This window comes from Eleutherodactylus coqui, unplaced genomic scaffold (assembly GCF_035609145.1).
Source record: "Eleutherodactylus coqui strain aEleCoq1 unplaced genomic scaffold, aEleCoq1.hap1 HAP1_SCAFFOLD_48, whole genome shotgun sequence".
NCBI lineage: Eukaryota > Metazoa > Chordata > Amphibia > Anura > Eleutherodactylidae > Eleutherodactylus > Eleutherodactylus coqui.
In genome coordinates, this window is record NW_027102367.1 from 349,290 (window position 1) to 376,272 (window position 26,983).

A 26,983-nucleotide genomic window follows, 5' to 3' on the forward strand; every position below is an offset into this window, starting at 1 on the left:
GGCGTAACCAAACTCAATGCAGGACTACAAGCTTTGTAAGCTTACTCTAAGCTTCACAAGCTGAGGTCTAGACTATATAACCTTTACTCATTCCCCTGCTTTGCATAGACTTTGGGAAATGACCTCAATTTGTATAGCAGCGTGAGGCCTGACTTACATGAGCGTATGGTCACAGTTTATTACATGAGCAGGTTTTGAGCGAGTAATACTGTAACATCAAACTGGGTCATGAACACTCAACAGAGTTTTACTGGCCCGCAAACTGCCGAACTGCGGGCTGGACATGCAAATCGCCAGCAGGCAAACTCAGAAGCAGCAAACATAACTAAAGGATAGACATAATACACTGACTGACAAACACTCAAAACACTTACCAGCATTCTTGCACGCATAGCCAGTTTGAATAACTATAGAATGAACCAATGAAATTAGTTTGTATTTTGGCCAAGATACTTAAAAGCCAGCGAGCCCAACTTCAAGAGTCCCTACACTAATGAGACAACTAACCCCAGGAAAACTTTCCTGCAATGTGGGGCGATCGTCCTGATAGGGTCGACCCTGTGCTGGAACCTAGGGACCTACCTCGTTCTAGATGATACACGACCCACACCAAGATACAGTTCACACCACACATACTGAGAGCCACAGACATTCAGGAGCATGACACTGTTCACACTGAACATCCTGAACGCTGCACAGACACTTCAGGAGCAAACACTGTTCACACTGAATATCCTGAACGCTGCACAGACTCTTCAGGAACAAACACTGTTCACACTGAACATCCTGAATGCTGCGCAGACACTTAAGGAACAAACACTGTTCACACTGGAAATACAGAATAAGCACAAAAGATACAGAAGGTTGCACAGACATGCAGAAGTAAGGCACAGTTCATGCAGAACAGAGCCTGCTCAGACACGCAGGAGCATGACACTGTTCAGACCAGAACAGACTGGAAAAAGAACAGCAGTCTCACGCAAAGGAGCTGGTATATATATGAGCACAGACCTTAGGGATTGGCTGACTGGGGAAATCCACACCCAACAAGGTCAATCATTCCACTCCTGTGGGACTATGCTGCTGAAAACCTATACAGTACAACAGATCCCAGCAGCAACCCTAACAGTACCTCTTCCTTAAAAAAGGGGCCTCTGGGGATACAGGTACCTAGCAAATACGCTGCACCAATCTCCCATAGGCTGCAATGTTGCAGCTCATACAAATTAGATGAACTACGCGCACAAGAAAAATCGCAGTATGCACTATTTCGGCACATAAAACACGAGCATACACGCCAAGATAGTGCATGGTGATACACAGCAGGTATGCAATATCATTGCATATTTGCTGCATGCTGTGCCAGCGGCTCTCGTTTGCGGCACACCAGCTTACAATGTTGTGTGAGCCTGGCCTGTGATAGAGACAGAGCCACCACCCTGTACATAATAAATAGACATATAAAAGAGCAATAAAACAGCAGCACAACATTTCATATTATTAAACCATTTATACCAATTGCCACTTCTGATAGATAGATATACGATAGATAGATAGATAGATAGATAGATAGATAGATAGATAGATAGATAGATAGATAGATAGATAGATAGATCGATATAAGATAGATAGGTGATAGATAGATAGATAAATAGATATGAGAAAGATAGATAGATAGTTGATAGATGGAAAAATAGATATGAGATAGATAGAAGATAGATAGATAGAGAGATTAATAGATATTAGATAGATAGATAGATAGATGGATGATAGGTAGATAAATAGATATGAGATGGATAGAAGATAGATAGATATACATGAGATAGATACATAGATATTAAGATAGATATAAGATAGATAAATATGAGATAGATAGATGATAGATAGATAGATAGATAGATAGATAGATAGATAGATAGATAGATAGATAGATAGGAGATAGATAGATATACATGAGGTAGATGGATAAATCGATATGAAGATAGATGATAGATAGATAAATAGTTATGAGATAAATATATAGATAGATACTAGATAGATAGATATTAGATATATATGAAATAGATAGATAAACAGATATTAAGATAGATATAAGATAGATAATTATGAGATAGATAAATATAAAATGGATAGATATGAGATAGATAAAAAGATATTAAGATAGATATATGATAGATAAATATGAGATAGATAGATAAATATGAGATAGATAGATAGATATGAGATAGATAGATAGATAGATATGAGATAGATAGATAGATAGTTATGAGATGGGTAGATAGATAGGTTAGACACTATTTGTGCAGCCGTTATTAGTGTAACACTGCCAAAGACCTGCCTTTCTGATTTTGACCTTTTATATGCAGCGTCATATACAAATTAGAACTCGGATTGAACACCAGAAAGTTTCATTTCAAATGCAAGCAATGTCAGAAACTCTGGGCATATCCTGTCCTCCAATGCATTGCCTTCTACGAAATTCTTTAATGTGTTAAGAGTAGAGATGAGCGAACGTACTCGTCCGAGCTTGATGCTCGGGCGAATATTATGGTGTTCGGGATGCTCGTTACTCTTAACGCGCACCACGCGGTGTTCGGGTTACTTTCACTTTCATCTCTGAGATGTGAGCGCGCTTTTCTGGCCAATTGAAAGACAGGGAAGGCATTACAACTTCCCCCTGTGACGTTCAAGCCCTATACCACCCCCTGCTGTGAGTGGCTGGCGAGATCAGATGTCACCCGAGTATAAAAATCGGCCCCTCCCGCGGCTCGCCTCAGATGCGTTGTGAGTTAGCTGAGGGAAAGTGCTGTTGTGTTGGAGCTGCTGTAGGGAGAGTGTTAGGAGTGAGTGTAGGCTTCAAGAACCCCAACGGTCCTTCTTAGGGCCACATCTATCCGTGTGCAGTAGTGTGGAGGCTGCTGTCAGGAGTGTTGCACATTTTTTTTTTTTTTCAAAATCGGCTGTGCAGAGCATTGCGCCCTGCAGTAATACTACAAGGACAGAAGTGGTGGTTAGGCAGGGAGAGTGTTAGGAGTGAGTGTAGGCTTCAAGAACCCCAATGGTCCTTCTTAGGGCCACATTTAACCGTGTGCAGTACTGTGCAGGCTGCTGTTAGCAGTGTTGCATTTTTTTTTTTCAAAATCGGCTGTGCAGAGCATTGCGCCCTGCAGTAATACTACAGGGACAGAACTGTGTAGGTAGGGCCAGAAGACATATATTATTGATTGAATATAGTCAGTGGGCCTTCCCTTTAAAAAAAAAATGGAAACATTCTATTTGGCCTGCCTCTGACAGTCCTCAGCGTTCTGGGTACATGTGTGGTGGGTGGAGAACGTAAAGAAATCATACGCAGCCAGCTACGTTTAACAGCAGGCTTGCGCCAATTTATTTCCTGCCTGGGAAAAATCACCGCTCTGCTGCACTTCATATAACACTGCAGTTCTGTGGAACACATTTCTAATCTGATTGAATATAGTCAGTGGGCCTTCCCTTTAAAAAAAAAGGGAAACATTCTATTTGGCCTGCCTCTGACAGTCCTCAGCGTTCTGGGTACGTGTGTGGTGGGTGGAGAACGTAAAGAAATCATACGCAGCCAGCTACGTTTAACAGCAGGCTTGCGCCAATTTATTTCCTGCCTGGGAAATCAAATCACTGGTAATACAGCATGCTGAGGGGTAGGGGTAGGCCTAGAGGACGTGGACACGGCCGAGGACGCGGAGGGCCAAGTGAGGGCGTGGGCACAAGCCGAACTCCTGATCCAGGTGTATCGCAGCCGACTGCTGCCCGATTACGAGAGAGGCACGTTTCTGGCGTCCCCACATTCATCGCACAATTAATGGGTCCACGCGGGAGACCTTTATTAGAAAATGAGCAGTGTGAGCAGGTCCTGTCGTGGATGGCAGAAAGTGCTTCGAGCAACCTATCGTCCACCCACAGTTCTGCGCCGTCCACTGCTGCAAATCCGAATCCTCTGTCTGCTGCTCCTCCTTCCTCCCAGCCTCCTCACTCCACTACAATGACACATGCTCAGGAGCGGGAAGACTCCCAGGAACTGTTCTCGGGCCCCTGCTCAGATTGGGCAGCAGTGGTTCCTCTCCCACCAGAGGAGTTTATCGTCACTGATGCCCAACCATTGGAAAGTTCCCGGGGTCCGGGGGATGAGGCTGGGGACTTCCGGCAACTGTCTCAAGACCTTTCAGTGGGTGAGGAGGACGATGACGATGAGACACAGTTGTCTATCACTGAGGTAGTAGTAAGGGCAGTAAATCCGAGGGAGGAGTGCACAGAGGATTCTGAGGAAGAGCAGCAGGACGATGAGGTGACTGACCCCACCTGGTTTGCAACGCCTACTCAGGACAGGTCTTCAGAGGGGGAGGCAAGGGCAGCAGCAGGGCAGGTTGCAAGAGGCAGTGCGGTGGCCAGGGGTAGAGGCAGGGTCAGACCGAATAATCCACCAACTGTTTCCCAAAGTGCACCCTCGCGCCATGCCACCCTGCAGAGGCCAAGGTGCTCTAAGGTCTGGCAGTTTTTCACAGAGACGCCTGACGACCGCCGAACAGTGGTGTGCAACCTTTGTCGCGCCAAGATCAGCCGGGGAGCCACCACCAACAGCCTCACCACCACCAGCATGCGCAGACATATGATGGCCAAGCACCCCACAAGGTGGGACGAAGGCCGTTCACCGCCTCCGGTTTGCACCGCTGCCTCTCCCCCTGTGCCCCAACCTGCCACTGAGATCCAACCCCGCTCTGAGGACACAGGCACTACCGTCTCCTGGCCTGCACCCACACCCTCACCTCCGCTGTCCTCGGCCCAATCCAGCAATATCTCGCACCGCACCGTCCAGCCGTCGCTAGCGCAAGTGTTTGAGCGCAAGCGCAAGTACGCCGCCACGCACCCGCACGCTCAAGCGTTAACCGTCCACATAGCCAAATTTATTAGCCTTGAGATGCTGCCGTATAGGGTTGTGGAAACTGAGTCCTTCAAAAGTCCACGAACTGCTGCAGGGTCTGACAGAGCAGACCGACCGCTGGCTTGCGCCGCTGAGCCTCCAACCGGGCATGGTCGTGTGTGACAACGGCCGTAACCTGGTGGCGGCTCTGCAGCTCGGCAGCCTCACGCACGTGCCATGCCTGGCCCACGTCTTTAATTTGGTGGTTCAGCGCTTTCTGAAAAGCTACCCACGCTTGTCAGACCTGCTCGTAAAGGTGCGCCGGCTCTGTGCACATTTCCGCAAGTCCCACACGGACGCTGCCACCCTGCGGACCCTGCAACATCGGTTTACTCTGCCAGTGCACCGACTGCTGTGCAACGTGCCCACACGGTGGAACTCTACGCTCCACATGTTGGCCAGGCTCTATGAGCAGCGTAGAGCTATAGTGGAATACCAACTCCAACATGGGCGGCGCAGTGGGAGTCAGCCTCCTCAATTATTTTCAGAAGAGTGGGCCTGGTTGGCAGACATCTGCCAGGTCCTTCGAAACTTTGAGCAGTCTACCCAGGTGGTGAGCGGCGATGCTGCAATCATTAGCGTCACCATTCCTCTGCTATGCATCTTGAGAAGTTCCCTGCAAAGCATAAAGGCAGACGCTTTGCGCTCGGAAACAGAGCCGGGGGAAGACAGTATGTCGCTGGATAGTCAGAGCACCCTCCTGTCTATATCTCAGCGCGTTCAGGAGGAGGAGCATGAGGAGGAGGAGGGGGAAGAGACAGCTTGGCCCACTGCTGACGGTACCCATGCTGCTTGCCTGTCATCCTTTCAGCGTGTATGGCCTGAGGAGGAGGAGGAGGATCCTGAAAGTGATCTTCCTAGTGAAGACAGCCATGTGTTGCGTACAGGTACCCTGGCACACATGGCTGACTTCATGTTAGGATGCCTTTCTCGTGACCCTCGCGTTACACGCATTCTGGCCACTAGGGATTACTGGGTGTACACACTGCTCGACCCACGGTATAAGGAGAACCTTTCCACTCTCATTCCCGAAGAGGAAAGGGGTTCGAGAGTGTTGCTATACCACAGGACCCTGGCGGACAAGCTGATGGTAAAATTCCCATCCGACAGCGCTAGTGGCAGAAGGCGCAGTTCCGAGGGCCAGGTAGCAGGGGAGGTGCGGAGATCGAGCAGCATGTACAGCACAGGCAGTGCAACAGTCTTTAAGGCCCTGGACAGCTTTATGGCTCCCCAGCAAGACTGTGTCACCGCTCCCCAGTCAAGGCTGAGTCGGCGGGAGCACTGTAAAAGGATGGTGAGGGAGTACGTAGCCGATCGCACGACCGTCCTCCCTGACGCCTCTGCCACCTACAACTACTGGGTGTCGAAGCTGGACACGTGGCCTGAACTCGCGCTGTATGCACTGGAGGTGCTTGCTTGTCCTGCGGCTAGCTTCTTGTCAGAGAGTGTGTTTAGTGTGGCTGGGGGAATCATCACAGATAAGCGTATCCGCCTGTCAACCGACAGTGCCGACAGGCTTACACTCATAAAGATGAACAAAGCCTGGATTTCCCCAGACTTTTCTTCTCCACCAGCAGACAGCAGCGATACCTAAACAATACGTAGGCTGCACCCGTGGATGGAAGCATCGTTCTCTCTCACCATCCAAACGGGGACATTTCTGCTTCATCAATCTGTGTATAATATTCCTCCTCCTCCTCCTGCTCCTCCTCCTGAAACCTCACGTAATCACGCCGAACGGGCAATTTTTTTTAGGGCCACAAGGCTCACTCATATAATTTTTCTAAACAATTTTTATACGTTTCAATGCTCTTAAAAGCGTTGAAACTTTAACTTGAACCAATTTTTCGTTAAACTGGGCTGCCTCCAGGCCTAGTTACCACTTAAGCCACATTAACCAAAGCGATTAATGGGTTTCACCTGCCATCTTGGTTGGGCATGGCCAATTTTTTCTGAGGTACATTACTACTGTTGGTACACCAATTTTTTTGGGCCCTCACCTACAGTGTAATCAATCATAGTAATTTCTATGTTCTTCGCCTGCACTCATGGTACAGAAAGGTGTGTGGGGTTGGCCTACACTTTAGCTACATAAATGTAACTGGGGCCTTGTCTATACTGCAGATACTGAAATGTGAAAGAGACTGTTATCTCCCTAAACTGCTGCAATGGGAATGTTACTGGGGCCTGTCTTGAGTGCTACTATTACTGAAATGGAACTAAGACTGCGCTCCCCCTATACTGCTGCTAGTGATATGTTAGTGGGGCCTGTCCCTAATGCTACCGCTGAAATGTTAATAATTGTGGGCTCTGCCTATACCGCTGCTAATGGTATGTCACTGGGGTGTGGAAACAGAGGCTTCACAAAGACATGATGGCGGCGAGGCCATTTCCCACCAACGCTGTTACTGTTAAGGTGCATATAACCATGGACACGTGTAGAGGACACATAGTGCCTCCAAAACATCCCCCTCCTCCTCCAACAATGAAAACATTCTTCGCAAATACCTTTGCATTGGTCCGTCTGGTGGCAGTCCAAGAATTTCACCTTTAACGACACAACAAGAGAGCACCACCACCATCCCCCCGCCACGACCCACTTAATCCTGGCTACATTCCGAAAACCAACTACATAAAACCGCGCTACCAGGTCCGCAGTCACCCCCACATTACCACCAACGAGGTTACTGTTAAGGTACATATTACCAGTCAGACTGGGGCATGCAGTGTGGGCCGAAGCCCACCTGTATTAAGCACGAGATTACTATCTCAGCTGTGTTGGGCAATGCAATGGGATCTTTTTATGTACCGCCGGTGGGTTCCAGGGAGCCACCCATGCTGTGGGTCCACAGGGAATTATAAATGCATCTGTTTCCACTTCTAAAGAACCCCAGTCTGACTGGGGCATGCAGTGTGGGCCGAAGCCCACCTGCATTAAGCACACGACATTACTACCTCAGCTGTGTTGGGCAATGCAATGGGATATTTTTATGTACCGCCAGTGGGTTCCAGGGAGCCACCCATGCTGTCGGTCCACAGGGAATTATAAATGCATCTGTTTCCACTTCTAAAGAACCCCAGTCTGACTGGGGCATGCAGTGTGGGCCGAAGCCCACCTGCATTAAGCACGACATTACTACCTCAGCTGTGTTGGGCAATGCAATGGGATATTTTTATGTACCGTCGGTGGCTTCCTGGCACCCACCCATGCTGTGGGTCCACAGGGAATTATAAATGCATCTGTTTCCACTTCTAAAGAACCCCAGTCAGACTGGGGCATGCAGTGTGGGCCGAAGCCCACCTGCATTAAGCACGACATTACTACCTCAGCTGTGTTGGGCAATGCAATGGGATATTTTTATGTACCGCCGGTGGGTTCCAGGGAGCCACCCATGCTGTCGGTCCACAGGGACTTCACAATAGGGAGTTGTACCTGCCTGTGTCTATGAATTAAAAACCGCGGTCTGACTGGGGCATGCAGACACCTTGACAGAATGAATAGTGTGTGGCACATAGGTTCCCCATTGCTATGCCCACGTGTGCAGCTCCTGATGGCGGTGGCGCAGGATTATATTTCTCATTGCTTCTGTACAGCATTGTGGGCTATCGCCCCGCCCCTTTTAAAGAGGGTCGCTGCCTAGCCGTGCCAACCCTCTGCAGTGTGTGCCTGCGGTTCCTCCTCATGGCAGACGCACTTATAAATAGACATGAGGGTGGTGTGGCATGAGGGCAGCTGAAGGCTGCGCAGGGACACTTTGGTGTGCGCTGTGGACACTGGGTCGTGCAGGGGGGTTGGGCAGCATGTAACCCAGGAGAAGTGGCAGCGGAGTGTCATGCAGGCAGTGATTGTGCTTTGTTGGAGGTAGTGTGGTGCTTAGCTAAGGTATGCATTGCTAATGAGGGCTTTTCAGAAGTAAAAGTTGTTGGGAGGGGGGGGGGCACTCTTGCCGCTATTGTGGCTTAATAGTGGGACCTGTGAACTTGAGATGCAGCCCAACATGTAGCCCCTCGCCTGCCCTATCCGTTGCTGTGTCATTCCCATCACTTTCTTGAATTGCCCAGATTTTCACACATGAAAACCTTAGCAAGCATCGGCGAAATACAAAAATGCTCGGGTCGCCCATTGACTTCAATGGGGTTCGTTATTCGAAACGAATCCCCGAGCATCGCGATAATTTCGTCCCGAGTAACGAGCACCCGAGCATTTTGGTGCTCGCTCATCTCTATTGTTGATGTTTTTCAGGTTGGAGAGACCTACTCTGTTACCAAAGTAAATAAGCAGGTAACCGCACAGAAGCTCATGAATGAGGTAATCTGCAGATATGGGGCACCGGAAGTGATTGAGTCAAACAAAGGTACACACTTCACAGGTGAAATAATGCAACACATCATGTCTGCTTTGGGTATATTCCAGGCTTTTCACACACCCTACCATCCGCGGAGTAGGGGGAAAGTAGATACAAAAGACAATAGAGGAAATGGGCAAATTTTGAATTGAGTGTCTTTCATTAGTTTTTCTTTTTCCCAGGAGGGTACATGCCACAGTAGCTGAATTTGGGGAATGATTTTCTTGTTAATTTTGTCATACCGGTAGGCCTCTCCAAGGAATTGTCAATAATGCATTCTGCAGTCTCTGCTTTTCTCCCAGGTCCTACAGATGAGTGTCACAATCTGAAACCAGGTGACAGGGTCTATGTGAAAAAATTTAAGAGAGAAACCTTGTTTGAATGTCCCTACCAGATGTTGTTCACCACCCCAACTGCAGTCAAGCTCGAAGGAAAGCCCACTTGGATCCACACTTCGCACTGAAAGAACTCATGATCCTGCATATCATTTACATGCTATAATGTGGTACAATTCCTCTAACACACACCTTTGACTACTGTACACTAGCCCCCTGTTTCAGAACAAATTAATACAATCAAATGTGCAATATGAAGAGTACACTGAAGGTGAGAATCTAACACCGCATTGTGCTAAGAGAGAAGTTGACGCTCCAGGTGGTAACTTTGATCCACATGTATACATAGATGTAATAGGAGTACCAAGGGGGGTGCGAGATTAATTTAATTCTAGAGATCAGGTTAAAGCAGGTTTTGAGTCCTTATTTGCTATTGTCACTGTTAATAATAATGTAGATTGGATGAATTATATCTATTCCAATCAGCAGAGGTTTGTAAACTACACCAGGCATGCTTTACAAGGGTTAGCTGACCAATTAGGGCCCACTGCATCCATGGCCCTAGAGTGGCCCTGGATATGATTTTAGCAGAAAGAGGTGGGGTATGTAACTTCCTGTATGTGTATTATCCCTTTAATCAAAAAGAGTATGAGTAAGGGACTGGATAATGTGACCAAAATTTCCCTTGTTTGAAAAAGATGAAGAGCCAGTTCCGATAATGCCAACCAGATATGTTATCAGAAGAATGGAGAAATGTACTAGTACTGCACCTGCCCCAATCTCCTAAGATGGACTGTCAGTGGAATTCCCATTTGCCTAGGGATAGTGCAGAAGACCTTAGGTTCGAGCGAGGGCACACCCTGTGGGGTGTTAACTTGTACAGATAGAGGGTATGGATGTCCGGAAATGAGCCCAGGGAATCCATGGCCTCCTTCTGAGGTGAGGTAGGGATCCCCTTCCTAGGAGTAGGGCCTTACGGGCAGTGGAGAAACCCTGATGCAAGGGAGGCGACCGAGGAAGAGTGCAAGGTCTGATGCTTGATCTCCATATAAGTTTTTAGGGGGGTTTGTGAGGGTATATGTATATATTGCCATATGTTCTTTATGCTTTTATACCTGTATGCAAGTTCTATTCAAAGTTAAAATGAGAAAAACTTATATGTCGCCTTACATCAGATATTCCAAGAGGCCTTGCAAGGCGAAGACAAAATGTATCTTGAACACAAGAAGAACCAGACACAAGGCCGCGTGTACTTGGCTGTTTTCCCAGAAGTGCCTTATCAAGATGGAGACCGTTCAACTATGCATCTGAACTTTCACTGTCTCAGGCCGGAAATCCGGACTTCCCATATATGGTTATGCTGTGAATTTTAGCCAATGAGCCCATCACCCATTTCTAGTGATGAGACCAAAGGGTATAAGATCTCATGTAATCTGTAATAAAGCGCGCAGCGCAGTCATGTCCCCGTGTGAGAAACTATACCAGACCTCCGTGTGGTGTTTTCTTCTTTCCGCCGGCAGCGGGGCAAGTGGGGTGGGCCTGATTGGTGCTGTACTTAGAATTTCCCTGACACCATTATAGCGACCCTCCCGTTTTTGGACAACATTCTATCCTGGGACTGAAGAGAGTGGGTGGTATATTATCTGTAGTATACCTGTGGTATATTACCTGCAGATGTTTCTCACTGCTGTCTGTCTGAACTACCGGTTCCAGTTCACATTTTTAGCTGTTCAAGATGGCTGACACAATTTTCAGATTACCTAATCCTCATAGTGCATTAGTGGTGTTAGACTATCAATGCACTATACCTGCTCTCTGATTGACTGATGTTGGTCACGTGATCAGCACTGGCCAATCAGAGCAGTGCACAGTGTGCTAGATAGGAAATTGTAGCAGCCAAAAACCAGGACCAGAACTAGCAGATCGGACGGCAAAGAAGAAAAATTGCAGATAATATTTTTTCAAGCCCTCCAGTACCAGGATATAATTTTGCCCTGAAACCAGAGTGTCGCTTTAACGCCACATTAAAGAAACTGCACTGTACATATTTTGAATTGATTTTCCTAATTTGCAAGCATGTATTTAAGGAGTTTCAGGATTCCTTAGACAAGCGACTCTTGAGATGCCACAGAAGCATGAAGTGTGGCAAGTCACACATACATCGTCTTGTATGTTGTAAGTGTCTTCTTATTTACTTCAACCCATTAGTTTATCTAAATGTTCCCTGGAGAAATCTACAACCAGAACTAAATAAATTGGGTCTTGTAAAACAAAAACAAACAAGAATTTGAATATACCATATATTCATTTAATATATTTACTTTCTCATTTTCACCTATATTTGCAGATCTTTTCACGATTTTCTGCTTCCTAACAAATAGTCTTTTGTGGGGATTTCATCGGCAAGAGAACATATGCTGTTTAGTTTGGAGGCGTGTGTCTTACTGTACTTGCTGAAAGGTAGAAAACAGGCCACAAGGTAATAAATAAGATGTTATATTGAGGGTATCTGTTTAATATATACACCCTCCCCCAAGAAGATGCTGAGGGGGAAAAAAAAAATCGAAACGCGCTGTGCATTCAAGAATTCACTCAAATATCACATGGCTGAAAATATTCTTCATGGATGAGAAAAGAAAAGCTTGATATAGGTTGTATCTACCAAAGTGTATAGTAGTAGGTACATAATATTTCTACCTAGGGAAATGCTATAAAAAATTCACAACAGGGACAGATTGACCACTTAGACATTAGTGCAGGGCCAACACAACTCCTTGGTGTGACGATGTCTACAATAGCAGTTGGAGTCTTACAAAACTGTGATCAGACTGGAGATTAGGGAGTAGCTTATGTTAGTGAAATGAATGTATGCGGTAGGGATCTTGTATCATCCTTCATACAATGTCATTTTTCCCTTCACAATAAGATACTACAGATAATAGAAATAGTTGTTCAAAAAGCCTTTAGTGAACAGCCGAGGCTGGAACTACCAGAAGATAATCAAAACGCCTCCAGACTGGCCCCCGTGTCGACGTGACGTGTTTCTCGCTGTTCGCATATGTTCCAAAATATTTATACTAAACATTCTATTGTTTTTCATTTGTGTACCCGTGTTCCGAGAAGCCAATCATGTATGATTCTACTGCGCCTACATATGTTTGTTTGACATTTTAGATGTTAAATTCTTCATCTTGCATATTCATGTTGTGTTTGTTTTATCAACCAATGGTAATAAATGAATTATAATTCTGCTGCGTAGACCAGCAGACAAGCCTTCACAATGATATACCAGATCTGTGTTGGGTTTTCACAGTGTGTTATAGCCGAACAGGGTTCTGGCAATGTAATAGAGCTAAGCAGACTCGACAAGACTAACTATTGTAAGAAGGCGATCTGTGTCTAAAGTTTTGTTTAATGTAATCTTGTTTTTATGGTTTGAAGTTTTGTACTCTTAGGTGCTAGGGAACAAATACCAGTTTTACACAATGGAGGTCTTCCAAAAGGTAGAGATAAAATATAAGGCAGTCAAATAATTAAGCTGCGGAGTTGCAATTAGTGAATGTTGCCAGACACGTGGATTGCTGAGAGTTTGTAGTAGTCTGCAAATACCAAAAAACTGAAGGAGTTGTGCCAGGCGCTTAGGATTGAAGCATGCCTCAACTACTACAGTCTGGGCAGAGTACTTGGAGGGAGTTTCAGTGCCTCTAAAGGTCGAGATTGGAGATGCTGAGTTACCGAGTGCCACTGCTTGCATCCCTCGCCAATTTGCTTGCCCACCTCTCACGTATATCTTTCACATTTCTTGCATTGATTCATTAACGAACTTCTGATATTGTCAATTTGCATGTCAAATGAGGTTCATATCCATTTTCAGACTGCTGGTCTATGGCTTCTAATGGACAAGTAGCACAAAATTTCCAGGCACTAGGTGCTGTAAATAACTTGAGGTTCCTGGGCCCTAATTCAAAACCTGTAACAGGGCCCCCAACTATAATGCTTTATTCATAGTACTGGGCTCCCTATATGGAGAAGAGAGACCTTATGGGCCCCCTAAGGCTTCTGGGCCCGGGTGCAACTGCATCCTGTTACGGCACTCTGACCCCCCGAGCGCCAGGTGGCGCCCTGAACTTCCTGCACCCCACTGTCCCTGCCTACTTGCCTCGGCCCTGGCTAAGCTCAAGCGGACAACTGGACGGCGGTCCCTGCACTGGCTAGAGACCTGGCGACTGACAAGATGTGACTAACTAAATGGGGGGACAGAGTGCCGACAGAGAAGGCAGATGGAAATGACCAACAGAACATACAGAGCAAAGCAAAGCTGGAGATGGAAGCAGACAGGCAAACTAGAGGCTGAACTGAGGCTAGCTGCAGACAGGACCTACTAGACGCTGACCGAACCAATAACTGGCAGTGAGCTCAGGTCACTGCCAGCCTTATGACTGCAAGCCTCTGCCCAGGGGCGGAGAGTGGGAGGAGCCGACTCTCCCACTGCTGCATAAGAAGGTGGAGGAGTGCGGGCGGCACCCTACGGGCGGACACGCCCACGCCGCCGCACACTGGCTGCCCCACGCCGCCGGGAGAGCCCCGACTCCACAGGTCCAGGACACCAGAGCCGACACCGGATCAGCGTGCGCCGACCGCGGGACCCTGCGCCGCTCTGCATGGTAACACATCCTCTGCATCCCCTATAGTTACGCCAGTCCTCCCACTGTCAAGGCTATTGCTATCTTACTCTCACTTTCTCACCTCAAGGCAGCATGGCCAGCAACTTCTTAGGCTGCTTTCACATCTGTGTCGGGGAGCAGGAAAGGAGAATCCCCTGGCTGAACGGGTCCGTCTTATGATGGAACTGAACAGCGCTGAATAGACCGTATTGACTATAATGGGGTCCGTTCAGTTTCCACTGAGTTGCCCAGCATTTTACTGGAAGAAAAAGTGCTGTATGCAGTGCTATTTCTTTTGGTATTTTGTGCCGGATCTAGGATGGAACCTTAGAGAGAAGGTTCCAGCGCAGATGTGACCCCGGCCTTACTCTTCAGTTCGGCACCTAGTCAACTCTCTACGCTTCAGAAATTGCCCTTTTTTATGTCAAGGCATCAACCAATCGGTTAGTGTCCAGTGAGCATGCTACACCAAATTTTGGTGCACGCTACAATCTTCATGCAATTTTTGCATCATTATATTGCTGTGGCAACATTACACATTGGAGTGATTCTCTTACAGGAGCTGACCACCAAGAAGATGGGTGGCCGTATGGGAATAAAGTAGGGAACTTTTAGAACACTAACTGCAGTTACCAGTAAAAAGGTAATTTAGATTATTGCTATTTATACAATCGTCCAACCCGCTCTTTAAAGGTAGAACTTTGTTTTAAAGAATCCTTTTCCTGGGCGTGGAGACACACATGTACAACACAAGATGGCACTACAGGTCAGGTACAGTAAAGAAATTGTATCCGGCTGCAAGTAAGTTTGAGCTGATAGACGGATGTAATGGGACTCTCTGACACGGGGACCTGTGAGGTCCAAAAGTAGACAATCGTATATGAGGCTGAATACAGAGCCAAAGATTTGTTACTGGGATCTATCATGTTTTGGGGTTAATTCACAAATAATATATGTGACATTACTGTGGATAAGACAGGGTGTGCAATGACAAAGCTCACGATAAGGGCAACTCAATATACAATAGTAGCGATGAGCCAACTAATAAGTTTGGCTCTGCCGCTTTGCTGAACTTCGGCATGAAGTTCGGTTACGCACAAGTTAGTTCGATCTGGGCTGGAACTTCCCCAATATCCCTAAAACTGCTGTATAGCACTGTCTCACAGCCATAAAACACCCTCAGATCATCTAGGAGTGTATCTAAGTACCTTTCATCTGTTTTTAAGGTAAAGTTAAAGAAGAAACAACGAGGAAGAAAAGGAAAATAAAACAAGAAGAAGGAAGAGAAGAAGAATGAGGAGAATGTAAAAGAAAGAAGAAAAATATTTTTTTATTCTCCTTTTTCCATTCTTCCCCTTTTTTCTTCCTTTTCACCCCTTTCTTCTTTCCCTTCTCCATCTTTTCCATTCTTCTTTTTCCTTCTTCCCCTTGTTGTTTCCTACTTTCTCGTCCTATTCTTCTCCTTCCTTCTCCTTTTACTGGGTTTGGCTGAGACAAACCACCCATGGTCCAGCTTAACATCAAACCAAACTTTTAGCAAAGGTGAATCTAAAACAGGCTTCAACTGTTTCAGTTCACTCAAGGGTTAACATAGGGACAAATCAGCAAGCAGTTCACTAACTTTATACATTATAAATAGTGCCATCTGGTGTCCACAGTGCACAATTACAACGTATCACAATTTAATTTACAGAATATGTTTTTTTTTGTTGCTATTTTACCCTCTCCTTTTTAAGACACATGGTACCACCGGTACCTACACCTATTAGAACAACAAACCTTGCAATACTTCTAAATTATGTAGGTAGTAGCTTCTATACCTAACGGGGTTTTCATTGACTAAGATATTAATGACCTATCCTCAGGATACGTCATCAATATCAGATTGGTGGAGATACGCTGCTTGGGACTCCCACAATCAATTCCCTATGGTGCTTGGGTGAGCACTGCAGCCTCTTATCAGGACTAGGACATCCTTTTCATCGGTGACCTAGGAGCAGCTCAGTCCAATTCAGAAAAATGGAATTGAGCTGCTGTCATACCAAGCTCAGCTGCTATGAAATGTATGGCGCTGTGCGTGATATGCAGTGAAGTGGCCATGGAGTACGCTTGAGTGCTGCGGTCACTTTAGACAGGTGATCAGCTTGAGTCCTGATACTGATAGACTGAGGATAGCTTATCAGTATCGCAGTCCCAGACAACCCCATTAATAGTTGTGGCTCTAGACTTTGACCCCGTTCTGAATAAGCTGTTACCTCTATGTGTAGCTTTATCTACTGTACAGAGGGTTCGTGTTGCACCGCAGAAGTTGTAGTGACACAACATACAGTATCGAAAAGGATGTGAAAAGAACTGGTATGGAGGTGCAACACTCTAAGCTACTAGAAGATGTAGATCAAAGTCCAATGTGTCATGGTGAAAGCACTTCTTTTTTATTATTTTTTCAGAAATTAAAAACCAGCAATGGAATACGCGTTTCGGGGAAGAACCCCTTCGTCAGTTCGGCTGGATAGGACTGTGTGATAAGTACAAATAGATAATGGAGGAGTGATTAACAAAGAAAGGGGAGGAGAGGGGAGAGGGAAAAAAAATTCATATGCATAATGAAGTCTCACAAATGTGTCAATAAGAACAATAAATATATGATGAAAGCATCGATCTGAACAGTGATAAAATATATATGAGACAAAAAACATAAAAGAATAGGAGCATCCGTACATGTAAATTAACATGAAATTTATACAAAACAAATATCTGTTAAAATAGGATGAAGACAATCCTGAGTAAAATACCAATCTTAAAAGTACCAATATGAGAGCGGATGGACTCAAAATCGTGTGGTTGCTTTCAGCTGAATGGAATGACTACAGAATTAAAATGCATGTACAGCCTATTGGGAAATATGATATGATTGCTACACCCGAGGGGGTGCATAAATAAATGTGTATATGTATGTAAAAATGAGAAAAGAAGAAAAAAAAAAAGGGAATCTATTGGAAAGCTACTTCAGAATGGTGTGCATTGACAGCATTGGGTTCATGGTGTGGGATAAAGTTGGGAAGAAAAAAAAAAAAAGAGGGGGGGGGGGGGGGGGGAGAAGGCTGTACATGCATTTTAATTCTGTAGTCATTCCATTCAGCTGAAAGCAACCACACGATTTTGAGTCCATCCGCTCTCATATTGGTACTTTTAAGATTGGTATTTTACTCAGGATTGTCTTCATCCTATTTTAGCAGATATTTGTTTTGTATAAATTTCATGTTAATTTACATGTACGGATGCTCCTATTCTTTTATGTTTTTTGTCTCATATATATTTTATCACTGTTCAGATCGATGCTTTCATCATATATTTATTGTTCTTATTGACACATTTGTGAGACTTCATTATGTATATGAATTTTTTTTTCCTCTCCCCTCTCCTCCCCTTCTTTGTTAATCACTCCTCCATTATCTATTTGTACTTATCACACAGTCCTATCCAGCCGAACTGACGAAGGGGTTCTTCCCCGAAACGCGTATTCCATTGCTGGTTTTTAATTTCTGAAAAAATAATAAAAAAGAAGTGCTTTCACCATTACACATTGGACTTTGATCTACATCTTCTAGTAGCTTAGAGTGTTGCACCTCCATACCAGTTCTTTTCACATCCTTTTCGCTACACTTACGCCCACACTGGTGGAGCGTCATCTGGTTGGCAGCACCTCCACCATTCAAAATACTCAATCATTGAAAACTCTTTGTACTCCATAAATATTCCACTACCCTCACTGGGTCTTGCTCCACCCTCCTTTTTCATTTCTTTTACTCACAACATACAGTATGTCACATAATGATTAATAGACAGCTTGGCTCTCTGGAATATAATTAGAGATCAGCGAGCATACTCGGTAAGGCGATATACTTGAGAGAGCATCGCCTTTTTTGAGTACCTGCTGGCTCGTCCCTGAAGATTTGGGGGGAACGCAGGGGTGAGCGGGGGGTTGTGGAGGAGAGAGAGTGTGGGAAAGAGAGTGGGGAAGAGAGTGGGGAAGAGAGTGGGGAAGAGAGTGGGGAAGAGAAGAGGGGAAGAGAAGAGGGGAAGAGAAGAGGGGAAGAGAAGAGGGGAAGAGAAGAGGGGAAGAGAAGAGGGGAAGAGAAGAGGGGAAGAGAAGAGGGGAAGAGAAGAGGGGAAGAGAGGGGGGAAGAGAGGGGGGGAGAGAAGGGGGGAAGAGAGGGGGGAAGAGAGGGGGGAAGAGAGGGGGGAAGAGAAGAGGGGAAGAGAAGAGGGGAAGAGAGGGGGGAAGAGAAGAGGGGAAGAGAGGGGGGAAGAGAAGAGGGGAAGAGAGGGGGGAAGAGAGGGGAGAGAGAAGGGGGGAAGAGAGGGGGAAGAGAGGGGGGGAAGAGAGGGGGGAAGAGAGGGGGGAAGAGAGGGGGGAAGAGAGGGGGAGAGAAGGCGGGAGAGGGAGAGAGAGAGAGAGGGAGAGGGAGAGAGAGAGGGAGAGAGATCTCTGCTTTCTGCGCTATTTCATCCTGTTTTTTAAAGTGAAAATCAGCGACGGAGGTTCCCAACGGTCATGTCAACTAACCTTTAGGAAATGTGATGACACTTGTGAATGATAAGAGACCACTGCAACGTCCCACCACAGATCTCCGCCCGCCGAGCAGCCGCACAGCCTGTTTGTTTGAATGAAAGGCTTTTAAAAAAGTTATTAAAGGGGTTGTCCCGCGCCGAAACGGGTTTTTTTTTTTTCAAACCCCCCCCCCCCCGTTCGGCGCGAGACAACCCTGATGCAGGGACGTACAGAAAGCTTACCGGAGCGCTTACCTTAATCCCCGCGCTCCGGTGACTTCTATACTTACCTGTGAAGATGGCCGCCGGAATCCTCTTCTTCCGTGGACCGCAGCTCTTCTGTGCGGTCCATTGCCGATTCCAGCCTCCTGATTGGCTGGAATCGGCACGTGACGGGGCGGAGCTACACGGAGACGGCATCCTGCACGAAAGGCTCCATAGAAGAAAGCAGAAGACCCGGACTGCGCAAGCGCGGCTAATTTGGCCATCGGAGGGCGAAAATTAGTCGGCACCATGGAGACGAGGACGCCAGCAACGGAGCAGGTAAGTATAAAACTTTTTATAACTTCTGTATGGCTCATAATTAATGCACAATGTATATTACAAAGTGCATTAATATGGCCATACAGAAGTGTATAGACCCACTTGCTGCCGCGGGACAACCCCTTTAAGTTGTTCAAGCCAAACGCTACAATAATGTTTACTTCTTTTGTATCAACTTTCACTTTGCATGTGATTAAAAGTCTTTTACAATGCCAAAACACAGAATATCACATACTGTATATTACGGATTTGAGCAAGACCAATAATTTGTTTGTAAATATATAAAAGGCTTCCAGTATCTGTGGTTGCTTTAACTATTGTAAAACGTTGACTGGAGGTGGGATGATTGTCAACAAGGCCAGTAGCACATGGTAGAGGATGTTACCCTCATTAGAGGCCACTAGTCCATGGTAGAAGATGGTGGCCCACATTAGAGGGCAGTGGCTTTTAGCAGATGGTTGGGACTAGAGATGAGCGAGCACCAAAATGCTCAGGTGCTCGTTACTCGAGTCGAACTTTTCGTAATGCTCGAGAGCTCGTTTCGAATAACGAACCCCATTGAAGTCAATGGGGGACTGGAGCATTTTTCAAGCTGACCGATGCTCCGCATGGGGGAGGTTGTGTGAAACATCTGAAAAAAAATCAGAAAGTCATTGAAACACCACAGAAATGGATAGGGAATGGCAGGGGCAGCATGCATGGGTGCATCTGAGGCTCTCAGGTCCCACTATTAAGCCAAATTGGGGGCAAGAGCCTGGCAGTCACCCCTCTAACAATTTACTTGGGACAGACCAAAGGTAGCAAGGCACATGCGCTGGCACATCTTAGCTAAGCACCACACTAGCTGCAACCAAGGACAATAACTGCCTGCAGGTGACACCGCTGCCTCTTCTCCTGGGTTACATGCTGCCCAACCCCCCCGCACGACCCTGCGTCCACAGCGCACACCAAACTGTCCATGCACAGCGTTCAGCTGCCCTCATGCCACACGCTGTCTTGATAGCCACACCAGCCTCATGTCTATTTATAAGTGCGTCTTGGGTGAGGAGGAACCGGAGGCACACACTGCAGAGGGTTGGCAGCGCCAGGTAGCGACCCTCTTTGAAAGTGGTGGGCGATAGCCCACAATGCTGATGAGAATTGATGATAAATTGACGTATGATTATAATTCCAATCCCATGCCACCTCCGTGGCAAAATTGTCAGGAGCCGCAAACATGGGCATAAATGGGGACTTTAAAAAAAAAAAAAAAAAAAGGCGTTCCACTACAAAACTTTATTAAACATAAAAAAAAATTTGCAAAAATAAATCAAATTTATCAAAAAGGTATACAGTGCATACAATATTAGGGCTTATTCAGACGACCGTATATTGGTCGGGCATTCACGCCTGGCCGATATACGGCGTCCCTCTCTGCAGGAGGAGAAGGCTGGAAGAGCCGGGAGCAGTGCTCTGAGCTCACCCCAGAGAGGGACGCCGTATATTGGCCGGGCGTGAATACCCGGCCGATATACGGTCATCTGAATAAGCCCTTAAAAACAAAAATGGTATGCTTTACATGCATGTGTTTTTACACAACACTGCAGCAAGGTCTGAAAGGCCCAGGGCAGCTACAGGAGGCCTGAAGCTATTAACCCTAGGAGTGCTGGAAGACACCAAACACAAGCTCAGGGAACAGACAGAATGGGACGACACCCATGTTTGCCAGACACAGAAGACCGTGTCTGAACAGTGCACCTAACAAGTACAAAGTTATAGATTCAGGCATCAAGATGTCAACCCACAGTGTAAGAATATCTATGTAAATTCTCATTCATCTCCGAGATGCTCACCCCTGTCGGTGGCCACGGGGCTCCCACTTGTCAGCACAAATGCATAATTGCTGAGCGGCTTGTCATCTACAAACAAGACTGGGTAAAGGTTGGATCCTGGAGCCGTGCGGACATCAATCATGACTGCACATTCTGTCAAGGCAAAAGAAGGCATTACTGGTACCATGTACAACACATACTGAGGGGGTAATGCCAACCTGGCACCAGTGCAGGGCAGTCACCATTTTCTGAACTGAACAATTACTTATGAGAATGCAGTCAGATTTTCTTTTGATGATCACAAGATTCATTGGGAGTTGCCGTAATCTTACCATGACTGGAGAAAACACAGCTACACCATACTGGCTCTGCTACATCCTTAGGTCTCTAGGTGTTTATAAACTTTTGGGCATAACACTCACCAAAGGATTGCACATGTGAAGGGATCTCTGCCTAAGGGCTTATTTAGACAACCGTATATATAATGTGCAACAGATGAAAAACACATCAGAGCACATTTACAAAAGAGCACATTTCCCACAGTGAAAAAGTATGTAGATGCCTGTAATTTCCTGGGACTGAGTCCCTTAGGGCTATTTCAGACGACCGTATATCGGCTCGGTTTTCACGCCGAGCCGATATACGGTGTCCTTGTCTGCAGGGGGGCGAGGATGGAAGAGCCAGGAGCAGGAACTGAGCTCCCGCCCCCTCTCCGCCCCTTGCCACTATTTGCAATAGGAGGGGGCGAGACAGGGGCGCAGCTAAGTCCCGGTGCTTAGCTCTGCCCCCACCCCTCCCATTGCAAATAGTGGTGAGGGGCAGGGAAGCGGCGGGAGCTCAATTCCTGCTCCTGGCTCTTCCATCCTCCCCACCCTGCAGACAAGGACACCGTATATCGGCTCGGAATGAAAACCGAGCCGCTATACGGTCGTCTGAAATAGTCCTAAGGGACTCGGTCCCAGGAAATTACAGGCACCTGCGTACTTTTTTACTGTGGGAAATGTGCTCTTTTGTAAATGTGCTCTGATGTGTCTTTCATCTGCTGCACTATGTTTTTTGTATAGTTGAGTCACTCGGTCTTGTTTCTACTTGGGAGGTTTGACTTTTTGGCCACAAATCATCCATGAAGATCACTTCTGACCAGACTTCTCTGAACAGTAGATGGGTGTGCCTGGGTCCCACTGGTCTCTACTAGTTCTGAGCTGGTGGCACTATTGGACATTTTCTGATTTGGAAGGGAAGTAAGCATGATGTGTCTTTCAGCTACTGCACCAACCTCCCTTAGCCGACCACTGCATCTACGGTCCTCAATGTTGGCCCTTTTTTTTTTTGCCTTTTCAAAAAAAAAACCTGAACAGCACTTGTTAAAACTTCATTTTATTTTGAAATCTTTATTTTGAAAACTGGGAAAATAAGGATTCCGAATCTGGCACCCAATGTCCTCCGCATGTTTCAGCTGCAATCTGACAGGGAAGATGAATTTGTATGGCATCTGGACAGCTCTCTTCCCTCCAGAACTTCAGGCTGGGGTTGGGGTTCTTCCTCTTCCTCATGACTCTTCCAGACTGCACACTCTTCTTCCAAGTCTGCAAGAAAATGAAACCCAAATGATTTGAATGACCTCATTAAGATTCTCAAGTGCATAACTGCCGCAATATCCAGAGGCCCTGGCGACCCGGTGACATTTAAAGGCCCTGGTGATATAGTTCCCATTCCTTTGTGGTATATTGATAGCTAGAGCTCCCAGTCTTCTGTAGCACATCGGTAACTGCAGCTCCCTGGTTGTTCAGCGATGCGCACCGCACCAGCTCCTACCATAGTTTATTACATACCAATAAGTGGATAATTTCACATACCTGCTTGTTTCTCCATCTGCACCAAAGTATCTTCTGTGGGGTCTCGTCCAGTAGCTTCTCTGCCAGATGACAACCACGAGCCTTCAGTAACCTGCCAAAAACTTAGTCAGGTTATATCACAATACCAAGTAAGACGATGCAACCAGAAAATCAGCATTAACATCCTACGTTCTCGATCCATCAGCCCCATACCTTACATGTGGTTTGGAGATGAATTCATTTCCACAATTATTAGTCCACCATAGTAGATACAATACATAGGCGGATACAGCAGTTCCTTTCCTATTCCTATGTATTGTGGACTTGACAGCTGATGACCCCGGTGAAGAGAGCTAAAAGGTGGATCCTAGATTTGTCAATGAAATGATTAGCCATGCATTGGCTGTTGGTTGTCCCTCTGTGTCACAGGGGATATATGAACCAGGTGACCACTACAAATCTGCTGGGGGAAAAAAGGTGTCTACCTGAAAAGGAAATCCCCCTTAAAATTTGAAAAAAATTGCACCCCCTAGTCAGAATTAGCCGGCTCCCCGCTTGTCCCAGTTTTTCCTGGCAAGAGACCATCTCTTAGGTATTCCAATCCCCTTGCTGACATGATTCATTAGTGACCCGGTTATACATTTCATTTAAAGGCTTTTTCTGGGTCAGGCAAGTGTTTATTTTTTGCGCGGGCAAAAATAGCGCTTCCAAAATAACCAATGGGTTCCTATGGAAGCGCTCACATGAAAGAATGTAGTTGCGTAAAACGGTTCGCACACCTAACAAAGATAGGACATGCCGCAGGTCACATGCAGCTCTGCGGTGCGCACCAAAGATAGGACCTGTCCTATTTTTGGTGTGCTCTGTGCAGGAGTTTCCATTGACCCCTATGGGAGCAGGAGCTTATGCAGGACATTTAAAACCCGCTGTCCAGAAGCACATTTTAAATGACTGCTGTAAACTCCTATTAGTCCTCGCGGGGATGAGGGGACTCCCTGAGGGTTCCCCTAATCCCTGCGGGGACTAACAGGAATTTACAACAGGACATTTACAATGTGCTTCTCGGCAGCATGTTTTAAAATGTCCTGCTGTAACCAGCGGGGTATTCCTCCAGCTCTGCTGGTGGGCAATTCTCCAGCAGTTCAGAGCAGTAGGGGATGCTCTCCCCCAGGGATTTCCATATAGCAGAAATAGAGAGGGGGTGGAGTTACGGGGCTTTCCCGAGGGCTTTCCAGAAAGCGTGGGTGGAGGGGGTGGGGCTAGAGGATCCAAGCTCTAGCCCCACCCTCTATATATTTGCTATGGGAAATCTGAGAGAAGCCCTATAGCTCCGCCCCCACCCTAGCCCGCACTGCGGGCATGTTTTTTTTCCTTTTTGCCACACACAGCCAATCCCACTGCGGGCATCTTTTTTTTTTTGCTTTTTGCCACACACAGCCAATCGCATCACAGACACCCTTTCTTCTCCACACACTGTCAATCGCACTGCGGGCATCTTTTTTTTTTCTTTTTGCCACACACAGCCAATCGCACTGCGGGCATGTTTTTTTTCTTTTTGCCACACACAGCCAATTGCACCACAGACATCCTTTTTTTCCCACACACAGCCAATCGCATTGCGGGCATCTTTTTTTTTTCCTTTTTGCCACACACAGCCAATCGCACTGCGGGCATCTTTTTTTTTCTTTTTGCCACACACAGCCAATCACGCTGCGGGCATGTTTCTTTTATTTTTGCCACACACAGCCAATCGCACCACAGACATCTTTTTTTTCCCACACACAGCCAATCGCACTGCGGGCATCTTTTTTTTTTCTTTTTGCCACACACAGCCAATCGCACTGCGGGCATCTTTTTTTTTTCTTTTTGCCACACACAGCCAATCGCACCACAGACATCCTTTTTTTCCCACACACAGCCAATCGCACTGCGGGCATCTTTTTTTTTCTTTTTGCCACACACAGCCAATCGCACTGCGGGCACCTTTTTTTTTTTTTCTTTTTGCCACACACAGCCAATCGCACCACAGACATCCTTTTTTTTCCACACACAGCCAATCGCACTGCGGGCATCTTTTTTTTTTTTTCTTTTTGCCACACACAGCCAATCGCACTGCGGGCATCTTTTTTTTTTCTTTTTGCCACACACAGCCAATCGCACTGCGGGCATCTTTTTTTTCTTTTTGCCACACACAGCCAATCACACTGCGGGCATGTTTTTTTTCTTTTTGCCACACACAGCCAATCGCATCACAGACACCCTTTCTTTTACACACACTGCCAATCGCACTGCGGCATGTTTTTTTTTTATTTTGCCCCGCACAGCCAATCGCACCACAGACATCCTTTTTTTTCCACACACAGCCAATCGCACTGCGGGCATCTTTTTTTTTTTCTTTTTGCCACACACAGCCAATCGCACTGCGGGCATCTTTTTTTTTTTTTTCTTTTTGCCACACACAGCCAATCGCAACACAGACATCCTTTTTTTTCCACACACAGCCAATCGCACTGCGGGCATCTTTTTTTTTTCTTTTTGCCACACACAGCCAATCGCACTGCGGGTATCTTTTTTCTTTTACTTTTTGCCATACACAGCCAATCGCACTGCGGGCATCTTTTTTTTCTTTTTGCCGCACACAGCCAATCACACTGCGGGCATGTTTTTTTTCTTTTTCCTTTTTGCCACACACAGCCAATCGCACTGCGGACATCTTTTTTTTTTTTTTGCTTTTTGCCACACACAGCCAATCGCACTGCGGGCATCTTTTTTTTTTTTTTGCTTTTTGCCACACACAGCCAATCGCATCACAGACATCCTTTTTTTTCCACACACAGCCAATCGCACTGCGGGCATCTTTTTTTTCTTTTTGCCACACACAGCCAATCGCACTGCGGGCATCTTTTTTTTTTTTTCTTTTTGCCACACACAGCCAATCGCACTGTGGGCATGTTTTTTTTCTTTTTGCCACACACAGCCAATCGCACAACAGACATCCTTTTTTTTCCACACACAGCCAATTGCACTGCGGGCGTCTTTTAAGATCTATTTCATGGAAAAACGTCTTCCAAAATATATAGATTTTTAGGGCTCAGTCAGAGGAGCGGTTTTTCCCCGCATCCATAGAACAAATGCTTTCTAATGAATGTGGTCACATATCCATTTTTTACTAGTGAACAATTCGCCCCTGCAAAAAAATAGGGCAACGTTTTTTTGATTCGCACAAAAATGCTGTTTTCGTGCAAATGGATGCAACTTTGACAATATGAAATCTTAGTCAAAGCCCTTAAATGAGCCCTAGATGCAGTAAAAAAAAATTAAAATATATATATTATAGCTGTGATTGGTCAAAGCGTTCAACCAATCAGGAAGAGCTGTGGCAGAGGAATTCTTCAGCCTATATATGTATATATTATTATTTTTTTCCTTAAAGAGAAACCATGGCTGATTTTCAGGGAAGGGCTTATATTTCAAACCCTTCTCTGAAAATCACTGCAGGGGTTGCCGGCATCCTATGTGTTCCATTGAAAGCAATGCTACACGGACCTGCATTCACGCGTGTTTGTGCACATATGTGGGTGCGTGCTTTGTGCGCACCTATGTATGGCACACGCACACACTCATCTGAATGCACCCTTAGGGCTCAGTCAGTCGGGCGATTTTTCAGCCCCGGTCACGCGATTTGCGGATGCGCATCCGTCATGCGATCCGCAAATCGCAGGAGAAAACACCCCTGTGACTAAGGCCTTATAAAGCAAAAAATACGATATATACAGTTAGTTATATCGTCTTTTAAATGTACATTTTCTTTTGCCCTATAGCTGCCATGCAGGGACTAACGTTATGCCAAGACTCATTTTATTTGATAGTCTCTATTGCCATTATCGCTACTATTGGTTTTATTCCTATGAGGGCTCTTTCACATGGCCGTTGGTGTTTTGACGTGT